Source organism: Cuculus canorus, chromosome 1 (assembly GCF_017976375.1).
Source record: "Cuculus canorus isolate bCucCan1 chromosome 1, bCucCan1.pri, whole genome shotgun sequence".
In the NCBI taxonomy this organism is placed as follows: domain Eukaryota; kingdom Metazoa; phylum Chordata; class Aves; order Cuculiformes; family Cuculidae; genus Cuculus; species Cuculus canorus.
Window position 1 is genome coordinate 51,065,668 of NC_071401.1, and position 14,698 is coordinate 51,080,365.

The window sequence follows — 14,698 nt, forward strand, 5'->3', positions numbered from 1 at the left end:
CACAGCTTGCCAGTAACACCTAGTGGGGGAACAAGAAGGGCATAAGGCAGAAAATTGCTGGGCTGAAATCAGACTGATCTGTCCTGTGCCTTTCTAAAGAAAAATTCTAAAATTTCTAAAGAAATTTCTAAAATTTCTCTTGATCACTCAGAAGTGAATAAAGTTTTGTACTGCAGCAGACCTGTTGTCCTCTTGAACTGTAGTGGGTTTGTTTTATTACACAAATCTGGTTTGTTTTTTTTTTTTACTATAGCTAGAAGATACAGAATATTTTCCAGGTAGAACTTAGAGAACTTTCCATGTAGGCTTAGAGTTAATGTGAAAAGCAACAGAGTGGCTAAAGGAGGAACGTTGTGGTGTTTCTTAAGTGCTAACAAACTGTGCAAAAGAAGGCAATCTAGCGGAGAGTATCTTTTTTGCTATTGATTTTGCATCATGCTCTTATAAAAACTGTAAAGAGTGCTCAAAAGTTTTCCCTTTGTTATGGTTCTTACCGTTTCAATGAGATTTTTTGAAAACTTTGAACGCCATTATGAACCTGAGCTCTGTGTCAATGTCTACCAATACAAATATGTTGGTAATTACGGCTTCAATAACTCAAACATAATTCAAACAGAACTATCTTGTTTTCCAGCTAGAACCTCGGAATGGGAGGCAACCAGAGTACAGTGTTAAAGGGACTGGCTCATGTGCAGCTGAGCCAAGTCACCAGCTGGTGGCCACCAGCAGCCACAAGCTCCAGTCCTTTGCATTGCTCACCTCCATCCCAAGCTAGGGCCTTCTCATCCATAAACATCTTCCAACAACATGTTCTATTTTGTCCTAGGAAGTCATGAGAAATGTGCCGCATCTGCCACCTTCTGGATTCCTGCCACACCCCTGAAACTGGGGGGATAGGAGAACAGTGGTGCAATACGTCTTGCAGAGATGCATGAAGGAAGCACAAGGAAAAAAGTGCTTGCCTGGGCCTGTAGTGGCAGCCTGTCTTTCTTCTTCACATTGTATCTTTGTGGACTGAACATGCACACTGAGGATTTGATGCTGGAAGTCTTAACCATCACTTGCCTTTTAACAGCTGACCACGCAATCCTGAGCGCTGATATCACAGCCCTCGTTGGCATCTCTGTGTTCAGGGGCAGCACCAAGCACCTGATCAACAGCTGTGTTTCTAAATACCTGTAAAACACTCCCTTAAAGTTGTTGTCCTTAAATTCTCCATTACGTGTGTTTAGCATAACCAGTAACTAGATCCTAATTAGGATCCATATTAGGAATCCATATTAGGAAAACAAGTTTAAGATAGGCAAATTGATTCTAATGTTTTTTAATTGTTGATTTTTATCTCAGTTTTTGTGTTTAATGTTCTATGTTTGTGTTCTTGTGAGAATTAGAATTTAGGCTGAGCAGCTGGCACGAGATTTAGATAGCTCATCTGAATGGCATTTATTTACTACAAGGTAAATTGTGAAACATCGATAAAATTGTGATATTTATGCATAGTGCACAGAAGACCCAGTTAAAAAATCCATTAGGAGGCCAAAATATTATGCATAGAATTGCATAATGCAACATACTTTGCATATCTGTACTCCTTTTTGCATAGTAGAGATCAAGCACTAGCCATTTATTTCAGACTGAATTTATGTCAAAAAGTACCTTTGTGATCTGGAGTACGTGCTAAATTACCCAAGATAGCTATTAGCCATAGCAAAAACTTAATTAAGCCTTTAAGATGCAGAAAACGAGTTGCAGTGTTCCATACAGGTACAGCTGTGCTGAAATTGCATATTCTGAAAATTAGATTTTAGAAGATATTTATGGAGGAATTAAAAGGATTTTTTTCTCCCTGATACTTATCCATATTTCTCAAACATCCTCCTCCTCTTGCTTCATGCCTGTATTGTAATCCTATCTGTGTATCTCCACACAGTGCAAAGGTTGTTAAACACCTATATTTACACTCGAAGGCAAACCTGTATTTAAGGGAACACATAGCCACCCACACATGATGTTATCAACTGCTAAGAGATTAATAAAAATGATACAGCTTCAAGCAGTTCTTCTCCCCAAGTGTCATTATCTTATTTGTATTTGATTTATTTAAGTTTGAGCATGAAGGAATAGTCTGATCTTTTTTCCCCCTAACTCTAATTATCCATATCAAAGGGTGTTTGTGTTCGTATAATTTTATTGAAATACAATGATCCCTCAGAAGAACTTGCAAAAAGTTCAAAGATTTTCACCCCAGAAATGTACTTGCACTGTATTTGCAATAGAAGTATGTATGCTTCCAGGAAATAAACATTCCAGCATTTCTTTTTACCTCTAAAAATATTACTAATGGCAAAGTTAGATGCCAAAAATCTGTATCTTATGGAAGAGTAATTTTTTTCCCAGATGTGGCCTTTAAATTGCCATCAGAAAACTAAACTGCTCTTCATAATTAGGAAGAGGAACTCTTGTAAAAATAATCAGAGCATCGATAAATCACATTTAAATATAGTGGAGCTATGAGAAATGAAAAATATGACTTATTACAACTATTCTTGATTCTATGATGTACTTTTTCCAGCAGGGGCCATTGTCTGTTTGCTGTTACAAGCACAGTTATGCTAGAGAAATTTCTAAAGCTGAGGATTAGAACTACTCTAACAGTGAAACAGAAAACTAATTAAACGTGGATGCCCCAGCCCTGGAGGTGTTTGAGGCCAGGTTGGATGAGGCTTTGACACCTGATCTAAAGGTGTCCCTGCCCATGGTAGGGGCGTTGGAACTGGATGATCTTTAAGGTCCCTGCCAACCCAAACCATTCTATGATTCTAAATACAAAAGGTGGAATTCTTACTGTTCCTTTAGCGCCCCTCTCTGCACATAGGAAGTATTTCTTGTTTTACTTGCTGAATGTAATTTAATATATGTAATTAATATTTTTTTTAAGGTACCTAGGATGCTTTATAAATTGAGATCACTGACACTACAAAAATCTGTGTTCTCATGGCTGGTTGTAGCAGAAATCAGGACCAGTGGCAAAGAAATCTTCCCTGGCACAAAGATGATATTCTGGACCTGCATTCATCTGCCGTTCTGGGATCTTCCTCTCCTCGCCCAGAAGGTGGGATGGTGCTGTTTTCTAGTCAATCAGCACAATGTCGAGTGCAGTTTTCTACTGAGGTCCCAGGACAGACTTGACTGAGGTGTTAAACCAGAGACATGAGCACTGACATTTCATGCTACTGTTATTTTCCAAATAAATCCCAAAATGCCTGGATGATGAAGCTTCCAGAGGATCTTTCCATGCTGCCTTCAGCTTGGATAGGCCAGCCTGGCCTCCATGCCTCCATGCTCTTCATTGGCTTTGTGGCTTCTCTCCAGCAAAATGCACCTGTACCCAAGGGAAATGAGACAGCAAGCAGGAATTCATTGGGAGAGGAGGAACTGGAAGGCCTTATTTAAAGGGGTGTGTGAAACACATCAGTCTTGTCTGTTGCTACACATACATGCCGGAGCTCTTGCTACAGAATCCTCTGGGGGCTTGGGCATCCAGCCATGCCGGGTAGCTGGAGTCCAGTGACATCTTACCTGTTAATATACTGGTCTGGCAGTTGCACTAAAGATTGCTTTAAGGTCATTTTTTGACACATTAATCATGTCAAAAAATAACAATTGAATACTAAAAGCTTATACTAAACCTCAAGTTTATTGTTTTGTCCTTACTGTAAGCTAACAAGTTTTTCAAGTAGGAGAAAAATAAACAAGCAAAGTCAATAAGCTCCTTTGTACATACCAGATGTACATTCATTGCAACACTTGTTCCTTGAGTATACATTTGGGCCACAAGTACATAAACTAGTAAGTATATATTTAGAACACAAGTCATGGTACACAGGTGACAAAAGAGGTATTAGTGCAAGTATTGGCTTAATTCACAAATAATGGAGGGGACAGTGGTGTTGATTAATTTTATATGTGAATCTATATTGAGAAGAAAGTGTTTTCAGCCATTTCTCTGTGGCTTTGATTTCAGATTTCAGTGTGGTCATTCCTTCCTCAACAGCAAGTTTGGCATCACAATGACAAATGGTTTGAACATACTATCCATCAATATGAGTGAAAACTGATAATTTTGTATATAAAGGAGAAGCAGCTTGAAAGCTGAATTCGACATCAGTGATCTTACTGGCAACGTGCACATTGGGGGGCAAAAGCTAAGCTTTTGTGTCTGAGGCTGCATTTCGATGTCCTACAAACCCGATAAATTTTGCTAACTTGTAGGTAAACTATTTTCATCTGAAGGTCACTGTGTAAAATGATAGACACGATGTCCAGAAAAAGCACCAATTTGGGGCTGAAGTACCTGCATTTGATGCAAGACTTGAGATGTGCCTGACGTCACGCTGGAAAACAGGGAAGAAAAACATCGCAAAAAATAAAAGAGCACATCATCCCCAGATGATTTATGGCCTGATTCAAAGTGCCCTGAATTCAACAGTGAGAGTCCTGTTATGTTTTCAGTGGCGTTTGGCTCAGATGGGTGCATTTACGACTTCCAAACCGCAGTCAGTGCAGCAGAGGGCTGGGGCAGATGGAAAGTGTCCGTCACAGCTGGAATGATTCAGGGAATAGAACCCGCTTTGGTTTGCGAGGGTGGTGGGAGGCTTCGAAGCTGCCATCGGGTGGGAGGCCGCCTTCGCTCCGCACGGATGGTGATGGCATGAAAGAAGATATTAAAGCGAGAACAAAAAGAGAGAGGAAGGGAGTGGTTTGAGGGGAAGGCTGGGTGGAATGTGTGGAATTAGCACGGGGTGGAGCAAGAGACAGGGGAAGAAAACAGAGGCATGCTTGGGGTTATGCAACTTGGCAGGTCTTAAATCTGCTACTGACACAGGAGGAATCCAGAAGAAGCTCTGAGGAGAAGATATGGCAGGGCAGATTGACAAGAAAGGGAACATCAATGGGATGGATCCCAGGTGGTCTGTGCACAGTGGAATGATGACTTAAAAAAAAAATCAGAGAAAGAAAAAATAAAAAAGAAAATGAGATAAAGGCGGCAAGTAGAAGAAGAATTACCCTTTCTGGTTGCTTTTTATGCTGTGTGCAGAGTCTCTTTTTCTTTACGTTCATGCAGCAAAAGGGCTTTCTGAGCTGCATTTTCTAGCTAGGATGTCCTGTATCCCGAAATTCCCTCATGTTCCACACAAAGTACAATAGAGGTGCAAGAAGTGTCTTCCCTCTGCAAAATCCAAACGTTACATGACCTTCTGAGTATGTGTGTGTAGGTAACACAGGGCAAACCCCTCCAAATAACATGCACGTAAGTAATTTTTCTTGGAGGAAGCTTGTCAAAAAATATTCTGTGTACTTGCACATACTCAACACGATACACACAATCATAATCTATGAGCTAAACTGAGGAAGTGCTGGGAGGGCAGGGTACTGTTCCAGAAAAAAACCCCACAGTTTAAAAAAGTCATTTTGTCTAATATTCATGCTTCTGTCGTAGGAAGTGCTTAATGGAAACCTGGAACGGTTTCATAGCAATCAAAAGTAATGACACATGCATAAAAGCCTCAGCAGCAGCTTCAGCCTAAGACAATGAACCCTTGCCTGATATGAGCAGAAAAGGGAAAGAGATTTAATTGTGCTATGTTGGGATTATATATCCTAATATAATTTAAAACCTAGTTATAGAGACTCTGAACCTCAAGGCCAGGTTGGATGGGGCCTTGGGCAGCCTGATCTAGTGGGAGGTGTCCCTGCCCATGGCAGGGGAGTTGGAACTAGGTGATCTTTAAGATCCCTTCCAATCCAAACCATTCTATGATTCTGTGATTCTATGATTCTATGATTCTATGATTCTATGATTCTATGAACTGAAATCTGATGACTCACTAGTGTTTTGGTGATTATTACAAGCACTCTTAAGGAAGTTTCAAAGTTCTTTCTGAGTAAAAGGTTGATACTTTCTAAATCCAGATATGTATGCATACTCCAGGCAGTATGCAACCAGGCTTCTCCCATCTCTGAAGGAAGCTCAAGGAAGAAAATCAGTAAGTGGATCACTTCATTCAAATGGCATTGTGTAACCACCTACAGTAAGAATTCAGGGTGAGGCCTGAGAAACACTCTATTGAGACGTAAAATTATAAAGGGTGTGTGTCTTTCATCACGTATTATATTTCTTCATTTTGTCTCACTGATAGAGTAACAACAAAGATGATCTTCTCAGATACAGCCATAATTAACAAGACTCTGGCCTGGATTCAATATAAGAGTGTTTTTGACCTTTAAGAACAGAATTGAAATTCAGATAGGTAGTAGATTACTTACTGCTGAATGAAGACCAAGTATTTAATTAGTGGTGGAAAAAAATCAGATGGTCTTTCACAGTGAACAGAGGTAAGGGTGGAGGTGCAATACTCTTTCTTTTCCTGGGCTGTCACATCCAGCAGGAAAGCCACTGTTCATGATGAACCATCAGGCAGTATCATCAAAACCCAGATACTAATATTGTCTTGGCTAGACTGCAGCAATTGTGATCCCTCTGTCAACACCCTGTCTGACTTTCCCACGGATCCAGGGAATAGAGATTTGAATATATTAACAATTTTGTCAAGCAAAAATTATAAGAAACTCTAAACTTAGGCCTGTCTCTTTGGGAAAATGATTAAACAACAGCTGTTCTTGTCTCTTGCAAAGGTTTATTGACCAATAACCCTGCCTACTTAAATCACAATGTGTACAAATGGGTGTTGGGTGTCTTGTTCACAGTATGATAAAAATACTGGATAGTCCGTCTGCTAAATCCCTTCTATGCCTAGGGATATTTGCTGACAGCTGTACTGTTTTCACAACCAAACCGTCTACCAGCCCAGCAGGGATTATTTTGTCTCTTCCTTCCTGTGAGAGTGCTCATAATTTGATGGATGGATTCTCCCTTCCCAAGCATTAGGGACCAGGCTGCTATTACGGCGCTTTCACAATTTCTTTGCCTAGTCTTTCAATCAGCCATGCTGCTTTATGATGAGAGTAGCTTAATTAAATTACACGGTCTCAATAGACTTAATGGAAGTAATTGGAGGTGTGGCCTCATATGCTGTGTGACAAAAGTGCCAGGGGCCAAAAGCCTCATCCACCCTCTTTCTGTGTCCAGTGACCTTTCCTTAAGGCTTGTCTCCATGCAGAAAGTCTTGTGCAATAGGTATGACACACAATTAGAGCTTAATAACTATTTAATACATGCCCTCTGCATGGACTTTTCTGTTTTGCAAGAAAAGCTGTCTTGAGGCTTGGCATAACCCAACCCAGAAGAGCTATTGCATACAGAACACCAGCAAGAGACTTGACGCTATCACTTGGTACACAGCATTTTTCTAGCATTCATTGTTTCAGTCTTTTCCTTCACATAAACAAGCTTGGTGGAATTTTTTCATAACTTGTGCTTGCCAGCCGGCGGTATTTATTTCTTTGACACTTGTCATCATTCCTAACTAGAATGTGTGCTGGAGCGGTGGATGAGCAGTCTCAAGCAAGTGATTTACAATCTCACTAAACCACTCATAAACAGGGAAGGACTTAGACAGGGATTCAGATACAATAAACTCAAGAGTGACTGAATCAAGACTGCGATGTCCATTTTAGGAGGGATTTTGAGGTTTTATATTAACCAAGGATTTGGTATTCACCCAGATAAAACAAAAAGGAGATCTAGAATGCTCACTGTTTTAAAGGACTCTTCCTTAGAAGATAAAGAGTTCACAACCCCCACCCAGCTGGGTTTTTAAGTCTCGTGGGTCAGGCACCAGGAAAAAATGCCCTGTGTGAAAGGCAAATGGAAGATGAACAAGGAGATATGTCAGACATTATGCTACCTGACACATCAGCTCCTAGATGGTGCTCCAGGAATTACGGAGAGAAAGAAAACTGAGGTGTGTGAAGACATGGCAATTTGAGGCATGTGAAGACATGATGCTGGCCAGTGCCATCTTGCAGCCACAGGCAATGAAAAGAAACCAAGGGGCATCCAGTCATCCCCACTCTGATCACAAGAACACGCTGGGAACAGGCAATGACGGTTAAAAGGCTGCTCTCCCGTGCAGGTTTATGAGTGTGAATCAAACGTCTCTGTCTTTAGCTGGGGCTTTGCCCAGGTGATTCAAGAGACTAAATTACTCACCTACTCCCCCATTGCCTTCATCAATACTACCTCCATGAGAAGCATGGCCTTAAATGAGAGGGAAACACTATGTCCCTGTACTGCTCAGCTATTTCATCTCGAACCCTCCTGACCCATGAATGTAGTGCTCAGAAGGGGCTGTTTCTGCTTACTGGCCCAACAGCTCAGTTGGCTGGACAGGAATTTCTCCTAGTCTGTAAATCCCATGACTAGGTTATGTGCTGACTCTACTTATTTCCTTTTCTTTTTTGACTGTTCCTTGTGTAGACAAGTACTTAAAAATTATACAGAGGTAAATCCTTGATTCTTCTTTCATATTTGTGCGAATTCAGATTCAATTTTATATGTGTACATATACGCACATGCATACATTTTGCTCATCGTCACTGGCAGCCCTGGAGCATGGAATTATTTGTCTCGAGTACATGTACGAACAGGCTGATGGCAGTGAGTGTTTCAGTACCCACCTTTGTCATTCTGTGTCAGCACTGAAGAGGCTGCAAGATGAAAAAGTAGCCCAGAGATATTACAGCATCCTGTAATTCTATTATGAAACTTAGTATATTTCATGGTCTTCTTTTAACCCCAGAGGATGAAATCCAGAGACTCCCTGAGAGTATCCACTTTGATTTTTCCAATGGAAAAGATTTGAGGTCTTGACATTGCAAAGAAAGATTTGAAAATTGTGTTGCAAGTTTGATACAGAGATTCAGAAGGAAAATACTGGAAATCATAAAATGCAATTTATCATCTGAGGAGGCTTACTTGTGTTTTGGGAAATGCAATTTGCAGTATTGTATAGGGTCATTTCTACCCTGCTTCACCTATGCAATCAGTCGTACCAAAAAAAACCCAATTATAAAGCATTACTACTCCTCGTTAGTAACATACTGTGCTCCGTGGTCCAGACCAATTATGCAAAGGATAGAGCAATGGTCCTGTTTTATGTTCTTTAACTTCTTGGGCAAGCCTACTGGTGATCTTAAAGCACAGCTAGCCAACACGGCTCTTGTTTGGGGAAATCAGAAGGGGTCAGAGGCAGCAGGTCAGAAAATTATTTTAAGAGGTGGATTGCTGATTGATGACAAACTTGATATGAGCTGGCAAGGTGCGCTTGCAGCCCAGAAGGCCAACCGTATCCTGGGCTGCATCAAAAGAAGTGTGGCCAGCAGGTTGAGAGAGGTGATTCTGCCCCTCCATTCCTCTCTTGTGAGATCTCATCTGGAATACTGTGTTCAGTTCCAGAATCCTCAATGTAAGAAGGATATGGAGCTGTTAGAACAGGTCTAGAGGAGGGCTACAAGGATGATTGGAGGGCTGGAGCACCTTCCCTACGAGGACAGGTTGAGAGAGTTGGGATTATTCAGCCTGGAGAAGGCTGTGAGGAGGCTTTATAGGGACATTCCAGTACCTGAAGGGGCTACAAGAAAGCTGGGGAGGGACTGTTTACAAGGGCATGTAGTGTTAGGACTAGGGGCAATGGGTATAAAGTGGAGAGGGGCAGATTTAGACTAGACATAAGGAGGAATTTCTTCATGATGACGACGGTGAGACATTGGCACAGGTTGCCCAGGGAAGTTGTGGCTGTCCCATCCCTGGAGTGTTCAAGGCCAAGTTGGGCAGCCTGATCTACTGGGTAGAGAGGTTGGAACTGGACGATCTTTAAGGTCCCTTCCAACCCAAACTATTCTATGATTCTGATTCTGTGATTCTATCACTCTATGATTTATGCAGATCCTTAGATAGATTAGGTCAATCTAGCTCCATCCATTTGTGCCCTTGAACAAAAATCAATTTGTTGCAGCTGGGGATCTTTGTGCATCCTCCTCTGCAACTGAGCACAGACGGAGCTTCCACTTGCCACTTCATATAGAAGCATCTCACTTACAAAATATGTGAGTTTCTTCTGTGTTAAAGTTGATTTTGTTTAAGCATGTGGCTCTCCTGCCTGAACACAGTACACATAGCTATAATTTTTTCTGTGACTAATTTGACCTCATAGTTGCAGGTGCTAAAATGGCTTTGCCATATTTAGCTGGCAAAGAGGTAAGCACCTTTAAATATACTGTAATTGGGGTTTGGTGTTTTTTTTGTCTAGCCTTGTTAAAACCTCAGTTAACACCTTTCTTGGAGCTGACTTCATGAACACACAGATGAAAAACTCCTATGAGTTGTTTTGTAAAGCACAGCTAATTAATACAGTGAGGGACAATTGAGCTAAGTAGGAGAATCACAGCTTATAAATAAAGATAAGAAAATTATAAAAGGTGTGACTGATATGTATGTAATTATCTGCTTGGGAGGCAGCCTGATCTGGAAAAACCAGAAGAGATTTGTGAGGCAGGAAATCCTGTGTCGTAATCCTCATTCCATCCATGACTCTTGTTGCCATAGGCAAGGTGCCGTGCCTCTCCTTCCCTGAATGGTAGTCACTCAATGAGAGTCACATAAGGATTTGTTAATAGAATAGACAATGCACCTGAAACACTTTAAGTGTGATTTAGGTGCTTATGAGTATTACATTGAACAGAGATTGTCCCAAATTAAAATCTTCTAGCACCATTCTTGTTCAGAATTGATTGGCACAGGTGAGGAAAGAGGGACTCATCACTTCGCAGGGATTGCTCCTTGAAAGTTAAACAAATAATTTTTGTTAATTCAAAGTAATGCATTACACATCATGTTGCTAGAAAGGAATTATCACAGTAAAACTCACAGTCCTGAAGAGAGCACTGGCACGGGGCTGCTAATAAAATCAAGATTTTGTGTCTTCTTCAGCCAGGAACAAGAAAGTAACCTGATCTAGCGGAAGGTGTCCCTGCCCATGGCAGGGGGGTTGGAGCTGGATAATCTCTAAGGTCCCTTCCAACCCAAACCATTCTATGATTTTATAATTCTAAATCAGTGTCAACCCTCAAGAAAAAAAGTCAATTCTTGACAATTAATAACCAATAAATCCGATGTTATAACTCTGTATTTGTCCAGAATTTTACTCAAAAGCAATGTTTATAAAAGGATATCACCTCCTGTTTTGTAACATCTCACTCTCACAATAGACAGAGGAAAAAAAAGCCTGAAGATGAGGAAATCCAAGAGGAAGTAAACTGGAGGTTGAGTCAACATTTTAACTGTGTAGTCAGAGGGTAGATGTAAAATCCTGAAATGCACACGTCTGCTTTAGTGAGCTTTGCTGATCCAGATCCAGATGCATTTTGACAGATGGAAGAGATTCCAGTCATTTCCACTATGTTTCTCAATATTCAGACGCTGCTGTGTGTGAGGTAGCTTACAAAGACAGCTGGAACATCTCTCTTTTCCCATGTTACAGAATAACTGCCAATTTGTGACACCAGCTTGTCTAATTTGGTAATATATAAGTTGTAAATTTGAAGTTATTTACCCGCCCTGAGCCTGAACAAATCACCTTGCTAATGTCTCAGGGGTTAACATGGGTCTGTGAAGAGGATTGCTGCTCGAGTCCTTCCAGGCCATAGCCACCAATGCATGGGCTTATAGTGCCCAGAAGAATGAGTAAACCCTTTTCGGTTCTTCCTAGGACAGTCTGTAAATCCTTTCTCTTTCTGGTATATTTAATTCTAGAAGATACTTACCTCCACTGAATTAATTTAATTAATTAATTTAGGCCAAGTCACCTCACATACATATTAGGCAGACCACAGCACCGTGGCTTCTCTTGCCTCTGTACCTCTGTAGCATCCATTGAAAAAGAAGTTTTGTATTTCCTGTTGGGTTGGATAACTGCACCCTTACAAGGCTGAGAAACTGAAATAGGTTGACCTCTTTCATACTTTTTTTGTTCTGAGTCATCGCTGAGCAAAAAACCACTACTGCGAGGAAAAGAAACTAGGACAATGACTGAGCGGGACAGTGGAGCTGTGTGTTGGTCCACTAGTGCTAATAACATCTGGAAATGCAGAAGATAAGTGGGGACATTTTTGACCTTCGTCTAGGAGGAGAAATCAGAGAGGTGTCAGTAAAAAGTCAGGCTAATGAAAGGTATTTTGCCTAGTTACAAAATGTATTTTGCCTGGGCACTAGGAAGATGACGACTATAACAATATTCCAACTGCAGCAGAAGGGGAAGCAGCCAGGTCATAGTTTTGTTTCTGGCAAGGAGCTGAAGCACTTAATACCTTTGATTGTGTTTCATGAAACCAGGCAGATGAATTATGGAAGAATATGAAAATGTAAAAGGGAACTGAAGCACATAAGAAAGCAAGCTATTTTCATCAGGAGCTAAAGAGGGTGAAAAGCTGGTTCAGGCTGACTGATCTAGCACTGACAGTTTTGAATAGTTGACTCGAAAGAGGCAAGAATATTTAGATCTGGAACATACGATTCAGAGTTGGAAAGCTGGAAGACTTGGGTTAAATGTTAACAAAACAAGGAGAATTTGTGAAACAGAGGAAGTTACCTAGCCCAGCTGGAGCATTCGAGAGGAAGGACAATAGCCTTGCACAGATGCCAACATAGAGATTTCAGCGCTCTCGAACCGAAAATCCCAGAAGCAGAAAGACAAGCACAGAAAAAATTTCAAATCCTTTCAGGAAAAAAAAAAAAAAAGGACCTATACACATGCAACAAACAACACGAACCAGCACAATGTCTGGCATCGGAATGGTGGTGAAAGATCTGCACAGGATTACATCACTCTGAAAGAGCTTGCCAGCAGTAGCAGGTTGTGCACAGCAGGCTCAGAGGGATGACAGCAGCCCAGCCAGCTCAGAGGAATGCTTTGTACAAGCATTGACTGGAAAGCACACCAGGGGAACGAATGAGCGAGCAAAGCAAGGAAAGAAAGAATGAAGCATTGTTTGGAGAACAAATGGGATATTTGCACTCAGGTGTGCAAGCCAGTGTGATGCCAAAGGCCATTGCCAAAGAAATTCTACAGCAGTGAAAGGCATGCAAGGGAAAAAAAATTGGCTCTCCTTCTGGCCAGCTGATCATCCATAACAGGAGTGCAGTACCTTAAGGAGAGTGGTCTGGCAGAGATTGAGGCAGGGCTATGGAAGGGCTGCAGGGAATCTTTTAAGTCCTTCTCTGTGCAACAAGGACTGCAAATACTGACAGGCTTTAAGCAGAGCCTACCAGCATGTCTTGATTTTTCCTTTTCGCTGTATCTCTAGGTGGACTGGGAATAGAACTAGTTAAATGGAAATGTTCAGAGTCACCTTAGTAAGGCTCTGGTCATTAATTCCTGGAGAGAAGTACTTAACACTGCCTGCTGCAGGTGGCTTTGCAAGCTTCTACAGAGCTGGGGGTGGGTAAGAGGGCTGAATCCAGGGAATCAAAAAATGGTAAACCTGCAGGATTACCTCTAGTGAGAGGACGATGCAGGAAAACCTGCACTGAGAAAGGTGCCTTTGTCAAGAATCATGAGATTACAGAAAGAGTGGTGTGTCCAAGCACTCAGTGTGAGAATAATGACCCAGGGCTAGAATTACCATGAACTTTACAGGACCTCTGGCATTGCTCTATGCAAGATGCACTTTTCCTGTATTATCATAGCTGCTGATCACTCTCAGGGACCATCAGTAAGCAGCTTCTGCACTTAAATGAACAAATGGTACACAAGCTGTACCTCCAGTACTGCACTCAGCCAATTCTGCGTATGGGCACTGCATATCTGACCCTTGCAGGCACTGCAGTTAGATGCACTGTAGCCATGCAGAACGGTTCTCCATACCACAGCACTCAGCTGGCCAGACACGATCTTCACATATGCTGTGTAGACGATCCACATATGCTACAAGGCAGATTAGAGACCTTCACTACACTGCCTCAGGCCTCCAAAATCTTTGTGACGTCCTTGAGTGTAAACCTAACACAATATTCATGGTGATGAATAATAAGAGGTTTTCATCCAGCTGTAGAGCTTCCATTTTCTAGTGAAAGCCAAGGCTTGACTCTCAGGAAGTTGTCTCTAGTATCAAGAGAGGCTGTGAAAAGATGTGAGATGCCACCTAGCCCAGATCATGTCTCCTTTCACTACTTCTGGGCTTTTCTTTTCTGGGCCTGAAGTATGTTACTAGAAGAGTCAGCTCTCAAGTTCAATACAGGCAGCCTTTCTGGTAACTATTACATTGCCTTGAAGGACAGAGAAGATCCAGATTCTCACAGCAGTGTTTGAGTATGCAATAGTTCAGTCAAACCTGTTTATCCCCATTTCCAGATGCCTTGAAGTTGCACGAAATTACTCCCTTCCGCATCTTGACTTACTTCCCTAACCTTTACCTCACCCCAGAAAAGCAGAACTTCCAATACATGCAGCAAGGGTCTTCAGTTGAGAAGGAAGAAAAATCCAGAAGTATGCCAGTACGATTCCTGGAAGGAGAGAGAGGGAAGCCTTAAGGAGTTATCCACAATAACCTGATGCCAACCTGAGGCATATTATGGCTGAGCCTCAGCTCATTCTCCTAAAGTGCAGGCAGAGTTCAGTGTGCCCATCCAAGCTCTGCCACCAGCCTGCATTTGCGGAGCAGGTAGGAGGACTTTTGACAT